General features: G+C 36.7%; 2 long non-coding RNA genes across 2 annotated transcripts; both read left to right on the top strand.

Moving 5' to 3' along the window:
* LOC131549546 (uncharacterized) lies at window positions 1-11,501 on the top strand. Its single transcript, XR_009273420.1, has 5 exons — window positions 1-32; window positions 120-301; window positions 398-441; window positions 568-600; window positions 10,868-11,501. It is a non-coding gene; the product is annotated as an uncharacterized LOC131549546 (long non-coding RNA).
* A 655-nt stretch (window positions 11,502-12,156) lies between these two features.
* LOC131549545 (uncharacterized) lies at window positions 12,157-16,416 on the top strand. The gene is made up of 2 exons (XR_009273419.1): window positions 12,157-12,330; window positions 14,963-16,416. It is a non-coding gene; the product is annotated as an uncharacterized LOC131549545 (long non-coding RNA).
* The last annotated feature ends 8,862 nt before the right edge of the window (window positions 16,417-25,278 follow it).

Raw genomic sequence — 25,278 nt, 5'->3', positions numbered from 1 at the left:
GGCTCTCTAATGGCCTGCCTGCCACATTCAAAGTGAGTATTGTCCACAGATTTATAAATTTCATTTAATGGTTACTCTAAGACTGGATGTACTGATATTACTGAATTAAATATCTTCAGATGTGAGACTATGGGACTTACAGAAGTAAAAGCAGGAACAACATCCTCTGATGCTGAATGTGAGAAAGTGACTTCAGTTGGTCTCATAGCTGGAGTCACAGCTGCAGTTCTTATAGCTGTAACTGTGGCATTATTATCATGCTTTATATACAGAAAACGTAAAGCATGGGGCCCTAACGAACGTAAGAACTAAATTCTTATAAAACAATTCCAATAAAAACTAATTTTAACATATTACTATTATTAACATTAGCAGTGCTAATACTTTTATATTGTAGGAGTCTGGCACATACCACAACAAGCAACTGACGATCCATAATCAGTGAGTGAATATTTGACCTGTTCTTTATTAACGCAGTCAAACAGTTAAAATATGATTATAATAGGAACCATCTTACTAAAATACTGATGTTGTTACATAAAGCTTTATTTGATCTATTTTTTACAGAAGTGGCACGGTTTGGACCGACAGTATTAACAGGTGAGAGCCAACAGCTGATCAGGACCTTTATATAATGGTGCTCATATTAAATCAGTTGTGTAGTCCTTTCTTTGAAAAAGTGCTTGCTAGTAAAGGTCCTGACATTTCTGAATCACAATCACCAAATGACATCCATTTATTTTTCAGCACTGACTTTCCTTTAAAAAAAAAAAAAAAGACTACTTTTGGGTGCAAAAAAAACCTCTTAATTTACTTGAACACTACACAAACATGCATAAAAACACCTTTTTCAAATTATAAATGTTTTCATAAATTTGCAATCTATTAAATATAATCTATAAATCATTTATTATCATACAACATGGAGTGTATTTGTGTTCTTTTACTGAATTGTAGTGTTTGTTTTGTGTTTTTATATATATATATATATATATATATATATATATATATATATATATATATATATATATATAAAATCAGTGTTGGGCTAGTTACTCAAAGAATGTAATATATTACTAATTACTCCTTTCAAAAGCAATATTGTTACTTTACTTACTACTTTCTGGCAACAGTAATTAGTTACACTACTAGTTACGTTACTTTTTCTTCACGCCCACAGAAGTTGTAACTATATCTTCCAGATAAAATTCTTCTAGAATGTTACTAACAACATATTTCTGCCTCATCATTTGACCAAAATCCACACTGGATTGCAGTCAGAAGTTATTACAAACACTCAATAGTGATTGATAGTGACATTCAAGAAGAAGTGTTGTATTCATCTCATTAATTGTCATGTGTATCTTGGAGCTAATTGTAATTTCTCCATTACCCATATACGATTATATTTCATTATGTATTTTATCAAATCACATAAGTTTGTAAGAAACTGTTTAATTTTCCAAAAATATTTTTAATTATAGTAATATAATGTACCACATGCTGATAAGAGGGATGTAATGCCAGAGTAAAGTACAGCCACAACTTACACAACAGATCTTTTTTCCTGACAAAATCAATATAATGCAATATTTATATATTATATATTCTGCTAAATGTAAGCTTTTCCATACAGGTGCTGGTCATATAATTAGAATATCATCAAAAAGTTGATTTATTTCACTAATTCCATTCAAAAAGTGAAACTTGTATATTATATTCATTCATTACACACAGACTGATATATTTCAAATGTTTATTTCTTTTAATTTTGATGATTATAACTGACAATTAAGGAAAATCCCAAATACAGTATCTCAGAAAATTAGAATATTGTGAAAAGGTTCAATATTGAAGACACCTGGTGCCACACTCTAATCAGCTAATTAACTCAAAACACCTGCAAAAGGCCTTTAAATGGTCTCTCAGTCTAGTTCTGCAGGCTACACAATCATGGGGAAGACTGCTGACTTGACAGTTGTCCAAAAGACGACCATTGACACGTTGCACAAGGAGGGCAAGACACAAAAGGTCATTGCAAAAGAGGCTGGCTGTTCACAGAGCTCTGTGTTCAAGCACATTAATAGAGAGGCGAAGGGAAGGAAAAGATGTGGTAGAAAAAAGTGATACAAGCAATAGGGATAACCGCACCCTGGAGAGGATTGTGAAACAAAACCCATTCAAAAATGTGGGGGCGATTCACAAAGAGTGGACTGCAGCTGGAGTCAGTGCTTCAAGAACCACTACGCACAGACGTATGCAAGACATGGGTTTCAGCTGTCGCATTCCTTGTCAAGCCACTCTTGAACAACAGACAGCGTCAGAAGCGTCTCGCCTGGGCTAAAGACAAAAAGGACTGGACTGCTGCTGAGTGGTCCAAAGTTATGTTCTCTGAAGAAAGTAAATTTTGCATTTCCTTTGGAAATCAGGGTCCCAGAGTCTGGAGGAAGAGAGGAGAGGCACACAATCCACGTTGCTTGAGGTCCGGTGTAAAGTTTCCACAGTCAGTGATGGTTTGGGGTGCCATGTCATCTGCTGGTGTTGGTCCACTGTGTTTTCTGAGGTCCAAGGTCAACGCAGCCGTATACCAGGAAGTTTTAGAGCACTTCATGCTTCCTGCTGCTGACCAACTTTATGGAGATGCAGATTTCATTTTCCAACAGGACTTGGCACCTGCACACAGTGCCAAAGCAACCAGTATTTGGTTTAAGGACCATGGTATCCCTGTTCTTAATTGGCCAGCAACCGCTTGACCTAAACCCCATAGAAAATCTATGGGGTATTGTGAAGAGGAAGATGCGATATGCCAGACCCAACAATGCAGATGAGCTGAAGGCCACTATCAGAGCAACCTGGGCTCTCATAACACCGGAGCAGTGCCACAGACTGATCGACTCCATGCCACGCCGCATTGCTGCAGTAATTCAGGCAAAAGGAGCCCCAACTAAGTATTGAGTGCTGTACATGCTCATACTTTTCATGTTCATACTTTTCAGTTGGCCAAGATTTCTAAAAATCCTTTCTTTGTATTGGTCTTAAGTAATATTCTAATTTTCTGAGATACTGAATTTGGGATTTTCCTTAGTTGTCAGTTATAATCATCAAAATTAAAATAAATAAACATTTGAAATATATCAGTCTGTGTGTAATGAATGAAATATACAAGTTTCCCTTTTTGAATGGAATTAGTGAAATAAATCAACTTTTTGATGATATTCTAATTATATGACCAGCACCTGTATTCCAAGCTTGCCTGCTGCACTGGGGACATCACATGCATGTGCGAGTCATGAAAATGATGAAAATAGCCTAAATCTAGGAATTATTTGATCGTTCGATTTTAAATCAGTGGGGTTGAGGCATCAAAAGTAACTAAGTAACTAAGCTGTTTTATGGATGGTAACTGTAATATTATTACTGAAATCTTATTAGTAATTAGTTACACTACTAGTTACTGCAAAAAGTAATATTATTACAGTAACTAAGTTACTAGTAACTAGTTACTGCCTGTTACGACCCTTGGCTCAAGGGAAGCAACAAAAACAAGGGACACACGTAAACCAAAGTATAAGCTCAAAAGTAATGTTTATTTAACTGAAAATCAAACAACATTAAATATAATGAAAGTAATTAAAGAAAATAACAGTATCCCTGTAGTCATCAGTTAAGTCAGTGTGTAAAGCAAGATGCGTGGTTGAAAATGTAATACAATGTTGAAGATAAAATGTAAGTGCAGAAAGTAACAAAATACGTGCAAGCAACGTCCAACACAAAGTCCAAACAAGTCTCTCTCCAAGTCTCTCCTCCTGGCTCAGTTGGTGTTCTCTTAAGCAGCGTCTAAGGCATGGTCACAGGTGTTTCCAGTTGACTGCTAATTGAGGCAATTAGTGGGCTCAGGTACCAAACAGCAACTCTCCAAAACCAACAGCAGGGGTCGTCACACCCTCCCATAAGACAGGGACTCCCACAAAGATCCCTGTAACAATACAAAACAAAACTCAATACACAGTCGTAGGGTACCACGCAAGTTCAGGACCAAAGTCAGCTCCAAAAAGAAATGCCAAAAGAGAATGACATGTCAGATCCAATAGATTAAACTGTATCTGGAATGCGTGACAGCGCATCAGCTACCACATTTTCTGATCCTCGAATGTGTCGAATATCCAGACAGAAGGATTGCAAAAACAAGGACCACCGAACCAACCTCTGATTCGGACACTGCAAAGAATTCAGAAAGGTTAATGGATTGTGATCTGTATAGATCACAATGGGTGCACTGGAGTTAATATAAACCGCAAAATGCTGCAAAGCCCAAATCAGGGCTAACGCCTTTTCGACAACAGAATAATTACGCTGGTACAAGTTAAACTTTTTCGAAAAGAAACTAACTGGATGGTTTACTCCGTCCACATCAGATTGCTGAAGGACAGCTCCAGCTCCCACGTTACTGGCATCAACGTGCAACGTAAAAGGTTTATCAAAGCACGGAGCCATAAGCACGGGTGCTGAACACAGCAAGGACTTCACGTTCTCAAAAGCCAATTCGCAACTGTAGGACCAGATAAACTTTGACTTACCCTTTAACAAGTCTGTAAGTGGTGCAACTACAGTAGAAAAATTGCAACAAAATGATCGATAATATCCGACCAATCCTAAAAACCTCATGAGCTCTTTCTTTGTTGTTGGGGAAGGAAAGTTCTGGATGGCTTGCACTTTAGCCTGTATCGGACGCACTTCGCCGTTCCCCACCACCTTCCCGAGATACGTCACTGTCGCCTTCGCAAACTCACATTTGGCTAAGTTTACTGTAAGTCGAGCATCAGACAAACGTCTCAAAACCGAACGCAAGCGGGTTAAATGAGACTCCCAACTGTCACTAAAAACGACTAAATCGTCCAAATAGACGGCACAACCCTCAAGACCAGAAATTACACGGTTCATGAGGCGTTGGAAAGTCGCTGGAGCATTTCGCAGGCCAAAACTCATGACCTGGTAAGAATGTAACCCTGACGGAGTAACAAAAGACGAAATCTCTTGCGCTCTTTTGGTCAAAGGCACCTGCCAATAGCCCTTCAACAAGTCAAACTTGCTGACGAACTTGGCTGAACCAACCTGGTCCACGCAATCTTCAACGCGAGGCAAAGGAAAACAGTCTGGTTTCGTTAAAGCGTTAACTTTACGAAAATCCGCATAAAATCTCACAGTACCGCCTAATTTTCCAACTAAAATACATGGGGAAGCCCAATCAGAAAATGAAGGTACTGCAATATTGTGATCCTGCATATACTCAATTTCCTCTCCATTAATTCCCGCTTTCTCAGGTGCAACACGATAAAACGCTGCTTAATAGGCTTTGCGTCCCCACATCAATATCATGTTCAACCCAATCAGTACGCGACGGAGCATCACCAAATAATTCAGGAAAACTACGTAGTACTTCACATAACTCCTGACATCTTACAGGAGAAAGATGACGGAGAGTGAACTCCAAGTTGTACAATGACTCTGAATTATTCAAACTGCCGCGGAAAACACAATCATCGGGCGAAATGGTCTCCTCTTCCTCACCTACCAAACTCACATTACCCCACCGATGGAAACGGCCGAAAGTGCTGGATGCAAAGAGGTTAAATCTTCTACAGGTTTGGTTTTCTTTTCATAATAGGGTTTTAATAGATTTACATGGCACCGCTTAACTGACTTTTTCCACGATGGCATTGAAATGTCATAATTTTCATCAGTCAACTTTCGCTGCACAACAAATGGGCCATCAAATTTGGCTTCAAACGGAGAAGATATCATAGGCCGCAAGACAAGAACTTGATCGCCTGGCACAAACATTCGACGCTCAACTGTACGATCATACAATTGCTTCATGCTTTTCTGATGTTTCCCCAAATTTAACTTAACTAGTTCTCTAGCCTGAATGAGTCGGTTTTTAAACCCCAAAACATATGACGCCAAGTTTTTAGGAGGCTCTACAGCTTTACCAACCTGCTGAAAAACAGACAGCAGTCCACGAACATTATGGCCAAAGACCAAATCGTTAGGGCTGAACCCCGTACTCTCCTGCACTACTTCCCGCGCAGCTAACATCATCCAAGGTAAACCCTCCTCCCAATCTCTATCCAGCTGCACGCAGTACGCACGGAGAAGTGACTTTAAAGACTGATGGAATCTCTCCAACGCCCTGACTTTGTGCGTGATACGCAGTAGATTGATTATGCTTAATGTGCAGCTGTTTTAATACTTGCTGGAAGAGATGCGAAGTAAGGTTTGAACCTTGATCACTTTGGATGATTTTTGGAATTCCAAAGACAGATATAAACTGCGTTAAAGCTTTGACAATTGAACGAGACGTAATGGTACGCAGTGGATATGCCGCAGGAAAGCGTGTGTTCAAACACATCACCGTGAATAAATAACTGCTACCAGACTTCGAACACGGAAGTGGCCCTACACAATCGACAATAAGATGCTCGAAAGGTTCACCAGTAGCTGGAATTGGTTTTAAAGGAGTAGGTTTCAACACCTGGTTCGGTTTACTCATTAATTGGCAGGTTTTGCATCTCTTTATATAAGCAGAGATGTCTCGTTTTAAACGTGGCCAAAAAAAATATCTCAACAGGCGATCATAAGTCTTACGCACCCCCTGGTGACCTAATTGATCATGAGCAATTTCGATCATCATTTGTCGAAACTTAGTAGGAACAACTACTTGGAAAACAGGATCTCCAACGAAATCTTTGTGAGGACTCCATTTTCTCAACAACACCCCATTGTGAACAAAATATCCATGGGCAACGTTACCCTCTTCCACTTCAGGAACAGCACTCTGAAAGAGTTCATCCAAAGAGAAGTCAGTTCGCTGTTCCTTTCCTAATTCCTCTGCAGAAACAGGAAAAGACAAGGCAGACAAATCAGGCATAAACAACTTAGTGCAGACTTTATCAGATTGAATATCTTTTTGATCACACACTTCAACCTTATTCGCACGTTTCATTGCACGAGTCACGACACATGCTGAATCCTGACACAAATAATTCCGCTCAGTTTCAATTTTTTATCAGTGGTCACTATGGGAAACACTGAAGTATCAGCCCACACACGTTCACCTACCAGTCCATTTCCTAAAATGATATGGACTCCCTCAACTGGCAAAGCTGGTCGTACTCCCACTACAACCTCACCTTGAATCAAATCGGACTGAAGCCTTACCTTATGCAGAGGCACAGACAGAGTATTCAGTCCTATTCCACGAATTAAAATACTTTCACCAGTATGAGACTGCAAGGAAAAAGGCAAAACTGATTCCAAAATAAAGGAATCCATTGCGCCAGTATCCCGCAAGATTTTAACAGGGATTTCCTCTTTCTCTCCAACCATAGATACACGCCCTTCTGTAATAAAAGGTAAGTAAGAAGAGAAATCAACATCAAGTTTTGGACTTTTATCAATTTCACCTCCTGCAGAAAGGACTGGTGCAGCAAGAGCAGAAGGCTTAGCATGTGAACTTTGTCCATGACGATTGATTTATTTTTAAGGACAGGACACTCTGCTTTCCAATGTCCTTTCTCATGACAATAATTGCAAATCTTGCTCGGGTCAAATTTTCCTGAGAACACACGGTTATACTTCGGTGGAGACTTTACATACTGAACATCACGAGCATGCCAATCGACAAAAGTGGTTGTGTGCGTCAGTACAAAATCATCGGCTAACATAGCTGCTTCCTCTGGCGTTTTGACATTATGCTCACTGATATACATAGCTATACGGCTCAGGACTGAATTTTTAAATTGTTCCAACACCATCAAATTAGTTAAATCCTCCAATGTTTTAATGTCTAATGCTGTACACCAATGATTAAAGTGCTTTCTCAGATCACGCACAAATTCCAAATTTGTTTGCAACTCGCCTTTTTCCTGCAATCGAAAGCGCTGTCTGTATTCTTCGGCTACGCATTCATATGCTTTTAGAATGACAGATTTAACTGTATCATAATCTTTACAACTATCAACCGACAATGAAGAAAACGCTACTTGTGCTTTCCCAGTTAACACACACTGTAGCAGTGCAACACGATTATCATCTGACCAATTTCTTAATTCTGCCATGCGTTCAAACAGAGTAAAAAATATCAGGATCTTCCTCATTGAATTTTGGAACAAGTTTTAGATTTGAAGTGATCGAAAAAGACACATTCGGTTCCTGACCAAAACTAGAAAGCTTACCTTCCTTCATCAGCTCAAACTTGAGACACTCCAAATCCAATTTTGCCTTTTCTAATTCCATTTTACCTTGTTCAGAACGCAGTTTTAACTTCTCATGGTCCATTTGTAGAAGTAGCAGCTCTTTTTGCTGTTCAAAAGACAAAGGACTTTTAAAATCAGATGCAACCGGTACATTTTCCTCCATTTCAGTGTCTAAGAAACCTTTTTCAATCAACTGAATTTTCAAAGCCACTTTAACATTTTCTTTGAGCTTCTTATCTTTGATCACAATTTTATAACGCTCAGCAATACTTAATAATTGCTCTTTAGTACACTCATTCAAAAATTCATGAGAAGGTGAACTAACAAACTCCTCAATATCAGCCATGCTAAAAATCACCAGAACAATTTAACACTGTGCAATCAAAATAACGAGAGTTTTCCCTCTACCTACCATCCCAATACCTCTACCTAACTCAACCCTAGTCTTCATGCAGTTACCGGTGGGGGGTATTTATGCACTACAGCCCGCTGGGTGAAAACGCAACTGGTCAAACCAGCGACGCCTTCAACACCACGGATGTGCCCCGAGATAATTACTACTACCCACTTTCACCACAACACTACACAAAATAACAAATCCGACACGCCTCAAAAGAAACATGCCGCTATACCTATCAGAGAAAACTCAAGTTCAAAAAACAATATTGCACGTGTACTTACCAACTGGTGATTTCACATGGTGAACAAATTGACTTCGATTGATAAATTTTCGTGTCCAATCAAACTATAAGCATCCAAAAATTTTACGCAACCAAATAACCTAGGCAAGGACGAGCCCCAATTTGTTACGACCCTTGGCTCAAGGGAAGCAACAAAAACAAGGGACACACGTAAACCAAAGTATAAGCTCAAAAGTAATGTTTATTTAACTGAAAATCAAACAACATTAAATATAATGAAAGTAATTAAAGAAAATAACAGTATCCCTGTAGTCATCAGTTAAGTCAGTGTGTAAAGCAAGATGCATGGTTGAAAGTGTAATACAATGTTGAAGATAAAATGTAAGTGCAGAAAGTAACAAAATACGTCGCAAGCAATGTCCAACACAAAGTCCAAACAAGTCTCTCTCCAAGTCTCTCCCTCCTGGCTCAGTTGGTGTTCTCTTAAGCAGCGTCTAAGGCATGGTCACAGGTGTTTCCAGTTGACTGCTAATTGAGGCAATTAGTGGGCTCAGGTACCAAACAGCAACTCTCCAAAACCAACAGCAGGGGTCGTCACACTGCCCAACACTGTATGTAACATATCACTATCTATTTTTCCATTATACATACATGACTGTCATTAAAACCAAACCTAGAAAACCATATCTTTGCATACATTAATCAGATCAATACCTTATGTGATCAAAATTAGTTTCAAAACATCAGTCTAGCACCCATCACTATTCTGTCTCATTGCATTCCATGTGATCACATAACACAAGTAGTGCAGTTAAATCAAAAGACCATTGTGGAGAAAAATCATATTACACACAGGCCAATTTTGTATTGATTCATACAGATCACATGATGAGGGGAAAAAATGACTAAAGGCCCCGATATACTTCAAACGAAATCGAAGAACGAACTGATATGATGTCATTTCGAACAAAATCAGGCCGAAACAAAGTTCGTTTTGAGTTCGTTTCAGCAGCTCACCAAAGTGAACTTTCTGGGGGAGTTCGTTTTGGCTCCTAAACACCTTTGAACTACCATTGGTCCGTGGCGATTACGCAATCGGTGGGTGTGTTCTGGAGCTCCATCTTCTTTGACTTGCAATTTTTTCCCCCGGTTTGTTTCTCATTCAACGGAGGTCAGGCAGGTGAACAACATCTCCAAGTCACTAGCATCATAAATACACTGTGGAATAGCTGAGCTACCACAAATATATCCGCACCTGAACGATCACTCGCGGAGAGACTTTAAAGATTCAGAGAAAGCATTTAATTCCTAGAAAGAAATTGCAACGAAGCTTGGTGTTGATGACCCGGAGTTATGCAAAAAGCGACGTAGAGAAACATCAGATGCAAGTTTTCCAAAGCCATGAAAAGAATGAAAGGAAAGAGTAAAGATATAAGGTAGCAAGTACCAAATACATGTTTCAAATAAATGTTGTTGTTCTTTCAATTTAAAAAGGTATACAATAAATGAAATGCCAAAAGAACATACAATAATAAACCTTTGTTTTTATCAAATTATGACAACACATAAAATATAAAAATGTGTAATAATGTATCCAGTTTAATAAAAGACCTAGATACACCTTCATTGCATCGCTGTTGTGTTTAGGGCAGATGCGCGAGCATCGCGACACATGTTTACATTAATCTACACCCCGCCTCCAGCAGCGTATATCAGTATATAAACAGTATGCTGTCGCTCAGCCTTATCAAACTTCTTTTTGCCCCCAAAAGAAGAATGAAAACAAACTTCGCTTGAAGTATATCGGGGCCTTAAGCACATTTAGGATTATTTATGTGCTGACCAGTGTTGGTCACGTAATCAATTACTTTTTTCAAGTAACGAGTAAAGTAACGCATTACTTTTTTAATTTACTAGTAAATATCAGAGTTACTTTTTCAAATAAGTAACGCCAGTAACTTTTTTCCCCAGTAACCCCATGTGGCGAGGGGGGCGTGGCTCAGCGAGGTCTGCAGCGGGAGAGAGAGCTGGGAGACGAGCGGTGAGTAAGTGGGTCAAGTGCAAATGACAAACACCTGTGTCTTATTCCAGTAAGTGGCGTGGGGAGACCGTATAAAAGACACCTGGGAACGTCAGAGAGGAGAGAGAGCTACTGTGGACTGGAGGCTGCGATCTGGGGATTGTGCGAGTGTGACGTGTGCTCAGGAGAGCAGGACTGTTTCCGTGCGGTTGCACGATTATGTTGAGCGCTGAGAGCGCGACTTTCTGTTGTTTTTGGAAAACTAAATAAAAACCCCAGTCTCAGCCTAGCCGACCTCGTCCTCTTCCTTCCTACCCATTTGACTTTGTTACACTGGTGCCGAAACCCGGGAAGGAAGCAGGAGGGACGCTGCCATCATGCAGGCTCCCACAAGCACGCCGTTTGCGGACGTAATCTCATCTCTTGCGGTCCTCCACCAGGAACAACATCAGGCGCTGCTGGACATGCGGACTGACCAGGAGCACCGCTTCCAGGCCATTTGTCGGGCGCAGCAGGAGGACCGCGAGGCGTTCGGAGCTGGATGAACCGAGAGGTTCGGGCAGAAACCACCGCACGGGCAACCCCACCCCCACCTGCCACTGAACAAGATGGGGGCTCAGGATGACCCCGAAGCGTTCTTAGATCTCTTCGAGAAGACCGCGGAAGCAGGGGGGTGGCCTCGTGAACAGTGGCCGGTGCGTCTGATACCCCTCCTATCTGGGGAGGCGCAGGTGGCGGCACAACAACTGCCCGTGCCGAACCTCCTGGTCTTCGATGATCTAAAGAGAGCCATCCTCCAGCGGGTCGGCCGAAGCCCAGAGCAACATCGCCAGCGGTTCCGTTCGCTGGTCCTGGGCGAGAGCGGCCGGCCCTTCGTGATGGCACAACAGCTCCGGGACTCGTGCCGCAAATGGCTGCTGGCTGAGGGAAGCGACGTCGACCACATCATCGACCGGGTGGTACTGGAGCAATTTGTCACTCGCCTGCCAAGGAAGACTGCGGAGTGGGTCCAGTGCCACCGACCGACGTCGCTGGACTCAGCCATCCAGCTGGTGGAGGATCAGATGGTAGCGTGCCCCAGGGTCGGCGAACCCCTTCCAGCTGTCTCTCTCTCGCCACCTTTGCTTTCTCCCTCTCTCTCTCTCTCTCCCTCTGCCGCTCGACCTGTTCCCCTTCCTAGGTCCCGTCCTCCAGGTCCTCCTCGGGTCCCACCCCGAGGGCTGGGTGGGACTGACCTCCGCTAGGACCGATATGGGCTCCGTTTCCCCGCTCTCCCCGCAAATGGCGGATGGCGAAGTATGATTGGTCAGATCACCTGTCAATCAAGCTCCCTGCTGCGCAGTGTAAGTTACCTCAGTCGCTCTCGCGCTACAGTGGTATCGTGACAAGAACATCGCCGGATCGGATGATCTGGGTATGTATTATTGCTTGTGTCTATATATAACCTATAAGTTACTAATTTGACTTTGTTGTCGATTGATTAGATGATCGATTTTGAGTGATTTTCCACTATGGCAGGATGTTTAAGCTGCATTAACATTAACTTACTTGTATTTGCTAGCTATTAGGGATGCTCATTTCGGTTAATTTTCCCAACCGACAACCGCAAATCATTCTCCGATTATTAACCGTTAACTGATAAGATGGTAAGTTAACACTTTTCAATAAGGTTCATTCAGCGCTGCCGCTCCCACCATGCGCATCGCGCACTGTGTGTAGGGTACCGAGTGCTGAGGGGGCACCAAAAAATAGTCTAATGAAAAATCAATAATTATATTTTAATTATTATATTAAATATATAGCTCACTGAATCTGATGGCCGCAAATAGTTTCTCCCCCTGGTGTTTAGCCTAATACACCAACCAATCATGATCTGGCTCAAGTTCAAATTTCATTGGACAATAATGTGAAGTGGAGCAGTTATTTTCCGTTCTTATTCATAAATCGGTAGAAAATGACATGGGACAGACTAGTGATCTGGATCTGTGGTTTGTCTCATTTTATAAATCAAATTACATCGCAATAATGGTAATCAGTAGGCTATTCAATTCACTTATATTTATGTATGATATACACCGTTTACTATTTGATGAAACTATCATAGTTAATGAAGCCCAAGTGCCACCTACAGGCCTATTATTTGAAGTGTAGGCTGGCGAAATGGTGACATGAAAGGACTTTATTATGTTACCATTTTTGATAATCATGCAGGATTATTAAAGTGTCTTATGCTCATCAAGCCTGCATTTATTTGATCAAAAATACAGAAAAACTAATATTATGAAATATTACAATTTAAAAGAAATTGTTTCTATTTTAATATACTTTAAAATAGAATTTATTTCTGTGATTCAAAGCTGAATTTTCAGCATCATTACTTCATTCTTCAATGGATGATCCTTCAGAAATCATTCTAATATGCTGATTTATTATCAATATTGGAAACAGTTGTGCTGCTTAATGTTTTGCTTTTTATTTTAATTTTATTTATTTATTTTTGAACCTGTCATACTTTTTTTGGGGTTCATTGATAAATAAAAAGTTAAATAAGAACAGCATTTATTCAAAATAGAGATGTTTTCTAACAATATCGATCTTTACTATCACTGTTTCTATCAATTTAACAAATCCTTGCTGAATAAAAACTAATTTCTTTAAAAAATCAAAATAAATAAATACTGACCGCAAGCTTTTGAACAGAAGTGTATATTGTTACAAAGGTTATATTTTAAATAAATGCTGTTCTTATTTAACTTTTATTCATCAAAGAATCATTCATCAAAAAAGTATGACAGGTTTCCAACATTGCTAATAAATCAGCATTGCATAAAATGTATTTTAAAGTATATTAAAATTTTGATCAAATAAATGCAGGCTTGATGACCATGAGTGACTTATTGCAAAATATTAATGTATCCAAACTTTTGACCAATATATATGTTTTCTTTCTTCACATTGGCCCCTTTTTTAATTTATTTTATTTTATTTTTTTTAACATGAGAACTCTCTGCACGTCCCTGTTCAGTGTTCAGGTGCCACGGAACACGGGTTATTTTACGGATTAAATATAAAAGAGTAATAAAATATAAGGTAAGGTAGTAAATAAGTGTAGAATAGCACTGTCTGTTTGCTTACGTGCATCAATCTGATTGTAAACGGTGAGAGATGTTCAGGCAGGTGAAAAGCGTTTGGTTAACGGTGAATATTGACCTATCATGCGTCTTGTTGCCGCCTTGATGTACTGATTGACAGCTCGGGGGCGTGCTCGGCTCAGAATGCATTTTCAAATCCACTATATTAAACTATATTCATCGCGGGGTATTTGATGAAAATGCAATTGAAACGTCATATATGTAAGTGTCAATACATTTAAGAAAGATAAAAGACATTTAAATCACCATTTTGCTACCCTTTGGCTGCACCTTTGGTTCAGAATGCATTTTGAAACTCTCATTGCATTTTACTACAATTATCACGCAGTATCATGATGAAAGTGCAATCCCAAGTGTCCTACCAAGTGTTTTCATTTTAATTTTTGCAACTTATAAAGCTTTAAAATGTTTTTAATATGCATATTAAAACTAGTGTAAAAAATGGCAAATTTAAATTGTATAATTGAATTTTCATTTTGCACTAAATGTTGCACATATGTATGGGAAAATGTAAATTTCAATACAGAAATACATTGCCATTTTGCATATTACATTGCAAATTGAATTTTGCTACATATGCTTCCATAAGGGTGAACTCGTGAAATTCTTTATAATGCAACAGGGATAATGTCTTGGTCAAGTTAATGGTTACCATTCCTTTTCTTGTTAACTTTATGTAGATTAGTAGTGCAGTTAGCCCAGAATTTAAAGTACTGTTAATAATTGTCTTTAATTGTTTTTGATTATATGGTGTTATAAAGGCTGCATGTGTAATTATAGAGGAATTCGCATAATGCAGTTGAAATGTTTTGAAATGAAGTTGAAACCATGCATTATTTTATAAAATTATTATTTTTGTTCTAATTTTACTTGTCCTACTGATCAACATTTCAGGTGAATCTGACAGCACCAACTGTACCCAAGCAGAAACTGGCCGGACCAGGACAGTCAACAGGAAGAGAAAGGCCAAGGCTGACGTAGCGAGCATGCTGGAATCATATGTAGAACAACAGAAGAAACAATATGAGTTCATGCAGGAGGAGCAAGTTCATCAGCAACAGGAGAGAGAAACGCTGGACTACTGGATGAAAGTACAAATGGATGTTAAGGAGCGCTGCTACCAGGCTCAAAGAGAGGAACGCCAGGAAAATAACTGAATGTTCATGACAGTGCTAAACAGTGTTTGACATTTTAGCACCTTCATCACACCAGCAGGTACCTCTACAGTTACAACCAAATTCTTTACATCATCTTTACCCAGCTCGTGAAAACATAACATACCCTACCTCACTGAGACAACAGACAGGCCATCTCCATCCTATCATTAGTTCAGAGTTTCAAAATAAGTTAGGTTGGAATGCAGTTTAAGTAATGTTTTCAAAAGAGATATGTTCTCTGCATCCATACATAAGCAGTGTGTTTTTTTTGTTTTTTTTTTTGTTCTTGTTTTTTCAAGAAAATAGAATCTGGAGTGCTTTCTGTTGAACTTGAGATTTTTGTTGAAATAGTATTATAACTGTGCAGTTTTACTTTCATGTGGAACAGTACTTTTCCCACAAAATGTTTATCAATGTTTTGATAATTGACTCACAAATGTGCCTTAATTTTGTTAAAACTGTTCTAATAATTCAGGAAGACTGATTACGGCACTTTCAGTAAAGGTTCCTGACATGTTTCTTGTCTCCCTTTGACTTTTTTATTGACAGATGAACTAATGGGAACAAGTTATTTTCATACAAAACTGCAACATGAGTTGTCAAATACTGAAAAGCTTTCACATTGATGTGATATAGCAGTGAGTACATTTCTCTAGCATGCTTAAAGAGTATCCAGTGTTGATTTTACAGATGTCTGTTTTAACTGTATTTCATGCATAGCACTTTGTAGAATAGAAAATGGAATTAATACAATGAATGGCATAGAAATGCATAGAAAAACAAATGCAGACAAACAATTTTATCTTGTGAACTATATAGCAGTTAAAGGAAAGTTCATGTTTTTGAATTCACTCAATCATGTTGATTTGTGTATAATTGAGAGGGAATTGTTTTGTTTTATTACTAGCACATCTTTGTCTTGTTAGGATGATTTTGGCAGGTGTTGCTTAAATTATACTCCCCTATCCAGTGTCTGCTCTGCATGGTCAGCGACACATGAATCTTGTGAAACATCTTGGACTAAAGATGTTATTTATTAAGCATTGTAATTATGGTAACCCTAATCTGCTCAATATGCAATATTACTTATGTAAATAACGTACAAAATTTTTAAACATTAACATTATGAATGGCTGTAAAGTTATTTTGAAACTATGTATGTTGTATATAAATCAAATTGACTTGATCTCACATTATTGGGGTTGTCTTCAAAAACACACACACCCACAAAAAAAAAAAAAAACTGCCACAAAAACTGGCAATTAAATTGATTCTGGTTTTGATTCTAATTAAAAAGCAGCTGCATCTGCATCTGCTTTAATAGGAAGGCTAGAAATAGTGTTTGGGGGAGAAACACGTCCTCAGACAGCGTACAATATCACTGTGTTGGCTACTTGGCAATTGTGTTTGATTCATTGTTTAATTAACCCATGGATCCAGACCTTTACAAACAACTTACAACTTACAAAACCTCAGGAACATACCCTGATAGTTTAAGAAAAACAGAAAAAAAAAAAAAAACACTTTCAGAAAGAGAGCAAGCAAGTTTGAAATTGAAGGTAAGATGAATGTGATAGTAATATTGGGGTTGGGTGAAGTGTGAGTGATAATTATATTATTGTCATTATTAATATCGTAGGCACTGTGCTCATCCACCCTCACACCCGGAAGAAAACACACTAGCGATCCAGCCGAGTCCTTGTCTGTCCAAGCTGGAATGTGCCCAGACACTATTTACAATTTATGAGACTGAAATTTCATTACCAATTATAAATGCTTTAAAATGTCTCAAATTATTATTATTATTTTTTTTTTAAATCAACTTCGATGTGTTTTATTGGGGGCACAAAAGGCACTGAATCCCAAGAATGACCTGACCATGAAATGTTACCTTGAGGGTAATTTCCAAATTAACCCCCCACCACCACCATATATTATAGAAACATTTCTTTACCATGTTAACAATGTGTTATTTGCTTATTTAAAATAACTTTTCTATTTGAATATATGTTAAAATGTAATTTATTCCTGTGATTTCAAAGCTGAATTTTAGCATCATTTAGTTTACTTGTCTACTTCAAATTTGCAGATAACATTAGAAGTCTTGAGAGCTTTTTTTGTTTTACATTTATATACCATATTACAATATTGTTTAAATTCGTTGATAAAATAAAAAAAATTTGGTTTACCACCCGACCACTTCATTTTGTGTATATGAAATTTCCCCATTACAACCAGTAATTGAATAATATACGCTTTATCCTTTTCTATCCCATAATCATCAACATATATCATTATATCAGACCCACCCAGTTTAACAGCTGTATTAAGTTTTCTTATAATGAAATTCTCGACATCAACCCAAAATATCTTTTTATAAAAGCAATGAAAAAATAAATGAAAAATAGTTTCTTTTTCATTTCTACAAAATTCACAGGAGTATATAGATGTAGATGACCAAATATAGATGACCAGAAAAATCTAGCTGGAGGATATGTAACATCATTTACTAAATTTCTAATATATTTATTTGGTATGTTGTTTTTTAAAATATTAATATTTCCAATAAAAATTGAATTAGTTATATAGTCCAGATTAGGATTTTCATTACATTCATTTTTAAGAAGACATAATACCTTACTGGGTATAGCATCCATTACAATGGCATATTCTCTGGGTCTAATTGGGATTTTAAATTTGTCAAGAAACTCTGTGTATGATAATAAGACTCCATCACTGTTCATCAACTGATTAACCAGAAAATATTATTTTCAAACCATATTTTATAAAAAAAAGTGATGTATGTTTATATAAAATATCTCTGTTGTTCCAGATATAATATCTTCTATAGAAGGGGAAAAGTTATGTTTATAGGCCAATGTCCACGCCATGAGAGCTTGTTGATGAAATCTTGCAAGTTTTACTGGAATTTTGTCAATACAATAATTACATTTTAACAAAAATTCAAGACCACCAACTGACTTAAACAAAAAGTTTGATAAAGTGTTCTACATATTATCTTTCTTTTTTATGTACTGTGTAATCCAATTGATTTTAAATACATTGTTTAGGGTATCATAATTTAACACCTCCAGGCCCCCATTGTCCTTTGAACTGCATAATATCTCTTTTCTCAAATAATGTGGTTTAAAGTCAAAGAGTAACTTATCCAACGTTTTAATTACTTTAGAAGGTAAATCAAGTCATAAGCAAACATAAACTGACCTGGAAATTCCTTCCGCTTTGGACAAAAGGACCCTCCCCTGCAAAGATAAATCTCTTTGTAACCACTATTGTTAGTTTTTCTAATTATTGGATCAAAGTTTAAATCACTGCGCATTTTTTCATCTTTACATATGATTACTCCAAGGTAAGTCACAGTGGTTTTGATGGGAATACCAGATATATTTGATAAATTGCAGTTTTTTAAGGGAAAAATAACCGATTTACTCAGATTCATACGTAATCCTGATACATATGAAAAATCATTAATACAATCAACAGCTTTATTAACTTCATTTATATCTTTCAGAAAGAGTGTTGTATCATCTGCAAATTGACATAGCTTAAATTCTTTTCCCATAGTTGTAATGCCTTGAAAATATCCTTTCTTGAGATGAAGAGCTAATAATTGGGTTGCTAACAGAAAAGAAAAGGAGAAAATGGACAACCTTGTCTTATTCCTCTGCCAATTTCAAATCTATTAGATGTACCTTGGGCCAATTTTACAGAACTAGTACATCCTTTGTATAACGTTTTAACAGCTTTTAAAAAATACTTGCCAAATCCAAAAAATTCAATTGTTTTAAACAAAAAATCATGTTCTATAGTATCGAAAGCCTTATGGAAATCAACAAATAATATAAGACTATTATCTAATATGTATTCGTTATAATCCACCATGTCTAAAATCAATCTAATATTGTTACTAATGTGTCGTCCTTGAATAAATCCAGTCTGTTCTTCGTCAATAATGTCATCTAATCCATGTTTCAGTCTTTTAGCAAATATATGTGCAAAAACTTTGGCATCATTATTTAAAAGACTAATAGGCCTCCAATTGTCTAAGTGAAGAATATCTGTTTGTGGTTTTGGAATTAGAGTAATAACCCCTTGTTTTAATGAGTCTGGCAACTCTCCTTTATCTATAGATTCTTTATATACTGCAAGCAAAAACGGTGCTGATTTATCCCTGAAGACTTTATCAAATTCACTATCCGTCATTACCTGGAGATCGATTATCTTTTAAACACCCAATACATACTTTAATCTCCTCCAGTTTTATCTCTTCATCACACAATAATTTGAAATCTTTACTAATAGTTTTTGCTTTCCCCAAACCATTCAGAAATTTATCCAGGTCAGAATTAACTGAACTGGAGTAGTAAAAATGTTTATAAAATTGAGAGACATATTGGGATATCTCCTTCTGATCCTCTGACACTATATTATTTATTAATAATTTATTTAATGAAGAAATTTCTCCATTTCTCTTTTCCAGGTAAAAAAAAAAATACTTAGTGTTCCAACCAAATTTGCTTTGATCTTGTAAAAGCACCCCTTGCTTTCTCTTAGTAGATAGTGTCCAATTCTATTTGTAATGATGACAAATTTAATAATTCTTGAGAAATAAAAAAATTTTTTGGACTTCTCCAAAACTTTTCATCTTCATTACCTGAATGTGTTTCCTGCACAAACACCTGTGTTTCCTGTTACCTTTGGAACAACTGTAAGATAAAAGGTAAAATATTTATCTCTTACTGAGGGTTCAACATCTCTCAGAAAATAGCACTGATAATCTCCTGTAGCTATACGTTTAAATTCTTTATAAATTAGTTTGTTTATACACATCGAAGAGATCTATATTAGCCTCTATATTCCCCCTTCTCCCAAAACAGCTTATACAGCTGTTATTAAAACTGTTCAGTTTTGTAAGTAATGAAAAAATAATTATGTTTAGAAAAACGTTTGGAGAATTTTTTGTTCGTTAAATGGAAGGTTTTTTTTTTTTTGGTTTTTTTTTACATTAACGACAAAGCGGCCAGCGGCAGACAGTAAGATGATAAAAGCCTATGCCCAACAAACACATTTACGTTGTGGCAACGTCGCTGCCACGTTCCATTTTTACTGTGGCAACGTTGCCGTCTACGTGCTCGCGACATTGTAGCAACGTTGAATTGTAAGACGCGAAAGGTCTGTAGCAACGTTGTTGCGCGACATTCAGCAACTGCGAGACGACGTTCCGACCACATTTATTTTTATGCCAGATTATAAATATTATATTACCTTTTCTGCGTCTTATTTTTTTATGTATTTATTTTTTTGTGGTCAATCTCTTAATAATCATACACAAGATTAATATGTAACACTTTTTTAAATACTGTTAATCATTAATTGTTATTTTTAATGTAAAACCAGCTATGAAACTTTAAAGAGGAAAAATGCCATACAAGTTCATATAATCCAACTTTATTAAAACATTGCATACATATAATTACACTACCAAAACATACATTTGAAGAAAAAAAGCCCATTAATATAGAGTATATTAATTATATTAAGCTCAAATATAACAGACTACAAATAAAAAAGCATAAAAAGAGCATTTGAGAACATTTGTTGAACAAAAGAAAAGCAGCTGAAACGCCTCCATGTCCTGATGAGGCCGACTCGGGACTGGAGAACACGGCGGACAGGGGAGAGCAGACGAGAAGGTCGGTAGACAGTCCAATAAAGATAAACAAATCCAGTGAAAGGGCAAGCGCAGAAACCAGTCGCCAGGCACAAGTCAAAAGCATGCAGACAGTCCGGGGACAGAGAATGATGGGTGGCAGGCACAGGTAAAACTGGGCAGAGAACAAGACGGAGCAAAATCAAATAGTAAGCCTCCAATGTAGGAGGACACAAATAGGATCTTGATACGACAGGACAGGCCACATGTCTAGCATAAGCAGACAGAAGAAAATTATTTAAAACGAAAATAGTACAAACGAAACAGAGCACATAGCAGAGATATGGATAAAACTTTACAATATGGTGACACTATTAATTCATGCTTAACCAATGCACAGATAGTCATGAGTTAATGTATAACTCATGAAGAACAACCATTTATTAATAATTACTGCATCAGCAACAAATGAACATTCTATATGATTCATAGATTAAGTAATCAATAAATTGTTATTATCCAGTTGTCTGCTTTAATTAATCATTAGCTAATGATTTGCATGGGTATCATTATGTTGTGACTTTACTTGTTGAGGCACATGACTAATTCAAAATCTATAACCACAATGACATATTACTTAACAATCAGTTAATAGTTCTATTGCCTCAACAAGTAAAGTCATAATGGTAACACTTTATTTTAGGGTCTCTCAACTAGTTGCTTATAAGCATGCATATTACTACAATATAAGCCATTTATTAGTAGTAATTATTAATGCCTCATTCTACATGACCTTATTCTACATCCCTAATCCTACCCAATACCTAAACTTAACAACTACCTTACTTACTATTAATAGGCAGCCAATTAGGAATTTATTGAGGGAAAAGTCGTAGTTAATAGTGAATAAGTGTTCCCTATTCTAAAGTGTTACCGTCATGACATAATGATACTCATGCAAATTATTAGCTAATGATTAATTGAAGCAGACAACTGGAAGTTGAAAGGCATGGCTTTGACCCAATGTGGTAATTAACATATGAATTTACACTGTTAGTTAATATAATATGTCATTAGGGAATTAATACTTTATGACACATGTAACTAATAACAATTTATTGATTACTTATTCTATGAATCATATAGAATGTTCATTTGTTGCTGATGCAGTAATCATTGGTTTAGTTCATCATGAGTTATACTTTAACTCATGATTATCTGTGCTTTAGTCAAGCAGTATTTAATGCATATTTGTGCACCCATATTGTAAAGTGTTACCGTGAAATGAAAGGAAAGAAGAAACATATCCGCAATCAGAGCGCAGCCAATAGAAAAAGTTAGAAAAGAGAGACAAAGATCAAACCTGACTCCTGAGAGAAACATCACATTAGCGTGGTCTTTTCAGACTTAAAAAAAAAAGTTGTTATTTTTTTTTATTTTAGGTCCTTATTTTAGTACAGATATGAAAGAAAAAGATGTAGGGTGACATAAGCCAGGTTTGAGCTCCAGTCATACGTACAGAAATGCTAGGCTACTTTACCCATAAGGCTGAGTCTCTGAATACTTACTTAAAATTATGAGAAGAGGTCCAATGAGCCATCTTGTAAATGTGGAGTAACTGATCGCTGTAAAATTAAATGTCAGACTTAGTGTCATGTCAATATCATCTGTACAGAACATTAAAGCAATATTAAAAATCTCACACTTGGTTTTTAGTTTGGATTCATTGATTTGCACTTAACTGTAGCCTTGAGACTTTGAGGGAAGAAAAAAAAAAAAAAAAAAAGTACTTAACCAGGGCTGGACAGTAATAATAAAATACCCCTCTTGGAGCATATCCTCGAATTTTTTATTTTTTTTTCCAGTTTTTAGTGCGTCTGTCTTTTCCCCGGCTAACTTGTACAATATACATTAATCGTGTGCATATTAAATATAAATATATTAATATAATAATAATAATTTAGACATATTTTTAGACATTTATTTTTATTACACTATTTGTAAAAGTATAAAGTGCAAGTGATCTATTCTGTAAGGCAAGAGTACAGTACAGTCATTCCCTGCATTAATGAGAAATTTTATGTATAAATGTATTTGTCAGCTGGATGACTGGCATAATAATATTATAATGTTGTCATCCTAGGCTTACCAATGTGCGATATCAGTCCTCTATGAGGACGTATTGGTATAACTGTCTTTTTTAATGTGTATTGTTTTGGGTTGTATTGTGTGTTTCTTGCTAATGGACTGGAAATAAAGTTGAAATAAATATAAAGGTAACATAAAACGTCTATAACATATAAATAACAAATGTCTCCGAGAGGAATCCTTTAGTGAAGTTTGTGTTGCTTATAGGTATATTCATGTCGTTTTTATTTATTTTTTTATTTTTTTCGTTTTTTATGAAATCCTTTTTGATTTTTTTTACATTTGGGGTTTATTATGTTTTTATCTTTTACATTTTTAATGTAGCCATTAAACCCGTTGATCGCAATCATCTGTTAGATCTGAGACTGTTGCTGTGAAATAATAATAATAATAAAAAATAGACAAATACATAGAAAAATACATTATACCTAATGCTCAGTTTTTCAAGCGCCTCTCTTCTTTGCTTTATTTTACGTTTAAAATATAATATTAAGATTATTTGAAGAATAAAAGGACAGCACTTATTCATTTTCCTTTCGTTTTGAATAAAAAAAAATAGCCTACTTTTATTTAGCAATAATGTTAAATTGATACAATTTCTATATTTTGAATAATAATCTGACAGGATTTTGTCAATCAATCCTGTAAAAATATTACAGAAAAACTTTAAGCAGCACAATTGTTTCCGTTGACAGTACACATTGAAGGATCTTGTGACACAGAAGACTGGAGTAATGATGCTGAAAATTCAGATTTGCATCACAGAAATAAGTATATTAAAATAGAAAACCATTATTTTAAATTGTAATGATATTTCACATTATTAACCAGACCCCGCCCCTTCAATTAATAAATAGCCTAAATAAATAAAATTTTATATAAATATGATTCACCTATTTGTTTTTTGTGTCCTCATTGTAGTTGAGAAAACCTATTTCTAAGATAAAAGTTTATTTTAGGATGATCAGTGAATTACGTGTACCAAACAAGCAAAGAAGAATTAAATATAGGGGTGTGCGATATAGACAAAAATTATATCTCGGATTTTATCCATAACGATAATCAAACTATATGTGAATGCACGTGACACAAATAAAAGTAGACAGTTCCGAATGATGTATTACTCTTACCTTTATGAGCAAAAAGTATGGCATATTTTAAGCTGTTTCTACTGTAAGAAAAAAAATGCAAGTGATCCCGCTGGCGCCTCCATGTCCTGCAGAGCGCGCTTCAGCTTCCACTCTCCGCACAAACTGTCGGATATGCGTCGAACAGCGCACATTTATATAGGTTAAACATTTAAACAAGTAACATTGTGATATGCTTGAACTGTTTTATAGATTTTATTTTAGGCTAGTAGTGATGATTTGAGAAGGCTAAATTGATCAAACACCCAACAAACACAGAACGTTGCCTCAACGTAGCCAACCTTTTAGCAACGTTGTAACAACATGGCTAAAAAGTTGTTGGTTCTACATTGTGTCGTTAAGGTTGTTACTGTGTTGTCACAATGTTGCCATTCAACCACGGTTCTGGACCATTGCTGAAGGTTGTGCTTAGGCTGTCTGGACAACCACTGTACGACATGTACTAGTCACTGTTCCGAAGCGCATTTTAAATTTTAACAGACCGTTGGGCCGTTATTCTTCTTCAAGCCAGGATACGTGAGTATTGCTTATGATTTCTCTTTTAGATAAATAAGATATGTAAATATCCAAACAAAACCTACAATTTTCATGTCCAATGTGAGATTTATTTGTTCTGTTAATAAACTGAGTGGACAGAATAGCTGATAATTCACATACCGAGTAGTTTGCGATCGGGTTTGGTGTAACGTTAATGCTAAGTTAATTATATTACTTTCAGAAGGCCTATTCAGATATTGTTATTTAGGAAAAGGCGTTAAACATATTCTGGTCATGTGATGAAGTGTTTTAACATTATGCCAAAAGTTATAAGCCATAATGAAGCTATGAAAAGGGATTGACATTTCACCACAACAGACAGCGACCTAAGCGCGTACTCGCAAATTAATGTTCAATCTGACTAATATCATTAGCCATTGGCCAATAAATTGTTAAATTTAACTCGCCAGTATTTTTGTTAAAAGATATTTCAGCACAGATACATTTTCACTTGCCTACATTTGAACACTCTGACTGAACGATTAAGTTTCACTCTGTCTGGAGCAGTGAGTGCATTATTGGCTGAGGAAAGCGCTCTGCGCACACACA

Source organism: Onychostoma macrolepis, chromosome 11, assembly GCF_012432095.1.
Source record: "Onychostoma macrolepis isolate SWU-2019 chromosome 11, ASM1243209v1, whole genome shotgun sequence".
NCBI lineage: Eukaryota > Metazoa > Chordata > Actinopteri > Cypriniformes > Cyprinidae > Onychostoma > Onychostoma macrolepis.
The sequence above is the reverse complement of the archived record's forward strand: the minus strand, read 5'-3'. Positions and strand labels throughout refer to the sequence as shown.